The sequence below is a fragment of the Anneissia japonica genome, unplaced genomic scaffold (assembly GCF_011630105.1).
Source record: "Anneissia japonica isolate Jap-2015-1 unplaced genomic scaffold, ASM1163010v1 scaffold171_len658169_cov177, whole genome shotgun sequence".
Lineage (NCBI taxonomy): Eukaryota > Metazoa > Echinodermata > Crinoidea > Comatulida > Comatulidae > Anneissia > Anneissia japonica.
The window spans coordinates 86,240-88,022 of record NW_022733907.1 but is presented as its reverse complement, the minus strand read 5'-3'; the positions used below and the strand labels follow the sequence as shown (position 1 = coordinate 88,022).

The following is a 1,783-nucleotide window of genomic DNA, read 5'->3' as shown; positions in this document are numbered from 1 at the left end:
AATACCAAGCAGTGACAGGAAGTAAGTAATTAATTTACATATCAATAGGGCCTACTGTGTGTGGAGCCACAGTGGAGCTAAGCAATAATTAGCCCTTCTTAGCAGATTAACTAGATAAAAAGTTTGGCCTTGACTGAATCAGTTTGTTTGTTAAGTGTAGGTTTCAGTTCTTTTATCCAAAGCATTTCTTTAATTAAGCAATCAAACTTGGATTTGCACTTAGATAAAACCTTGAAATAATTAACAGTTTCAGCAGCACTAATATCATGATCTTTTAATTGTTGTCCTATGTTACCTTTACTGTGCATAATCATTTCTTATTTAAAATAGAATTATTTAATCAATCAGTAACTTGTGTTTTTTTAATGAAATTAATGATTTTCTTTAAAAAGATGCTACCCAAGGCGAGACTTTTTTTATACCTTATTTGGACGAACTCGCTGACTATTGTACATTTTATTGTACTGTATATATGTATTCCTACTAAAAAGTTTCTAATACTAATTTAACAGCATCTTTTTTAACGCATGCAATGTTACTATTTTTTTTAAGTTGCTTTGTAAGTTACAGTATTGTAACAAAAACTAATTTATTTTAGTTCTCAAATATGCATATTCATTATGTTGGTTTATTAATTAAATTTTTGCTACAGGGTACTTTACAGCATTTATTTATTTATTTATTATTAATTTTTTTTCTTGAATTTTATAATTGAGGGCCATTATTTATTTCTTGATTCAATTCTCGCTTATACAGTATTTAAATATTTGAAGATTTAAAAAAAATTTATATCATTTATATTACCGAATTTTTCATTGGGGCCATTTTTACCTACCTGTCATATGAGGCCATTTTTACCGGGGCCATTTTTTCCGCGGCCATTTTTTTCCGGGGCCATTTTTTCTGGGGCCATTTTTTCCGGGGCCATTCTTACCTACATTCATCCGACCAGTTTGTCGAAATCCAGTTGTTCACTGAAATCATGAAATCCATCCCAGTTTGTAGAAACTCATTTTGCCGAAACCCAGAATGCCCAATCCAGTTCACTGAAATCATGAAATCCCAGTTTGCCAAAACTCAGTATTCCGAAACCCAGTCCAAATCTCTGTGTTACCAAAGAACAGCATACTGCACATTTGAAAGGAATGAGCTTCATTTGTGATATTAAATATTGGAAGACAACAAGGCTGTAGAAAACACACATGAAAGCATGGCTATCAGTTAAAATTAGAAATAAAATTAAATTAAGGATAAGTATCGTATAATTCTAAGATACCCCCCCCCCCTCAAACCCTATCAGGATTGTTGTGCCAGGTCCCTGACCACCGAGGCTCTAGTCGGCCTCTTGAGTCAGACCCCCTGTCGACAAATTTCTGGAGCCACAATCGGCATGTGTGTATAATTGTAGATTATTATTAATTTGTTTATTTCCTTTATTATTATTTTTTTTTCATAACTTTATGTACTTATCATAGCAGTGTTCGAAATAAGGAAATACTTAAAGTTGTCCGGCGGACAACCTAAATGGAAACTTTGGTTGTCCGCAAATGTTTTTACTTGTCCGTATATTATCTGTTGCTTGCTTCATTTTTACCTTGCACTGTTTTCCCTCCTGATACCATCCAAGATGGCCGTCGTATTAAAGCGCCACCTTCAGGCTTAGTATACATATGAGGCATGTTGTGGCAAAATGGCTAAGTTGTAGCAAAATTTGAAATTCAAGTTATTGGTATTTTCATATACCTGAGTATGTTATCTTTAAAATGAGGGGTCATTCATTGAA

General features: G+C 33.4%; 1 protein-coding gene across 1 annotated transcript in view; it reads left to right on the top strand.

Moving 5' to 3' along the window:
• The window catches only part of LOC117116266 (mucin-17-like), a 43,664-nt gene that overhangs the window by 23,714 nt on the left and 18,167 nt on the right, over positions 1 to 1,783 (top strand). The window lies entirely within an intron of this gene.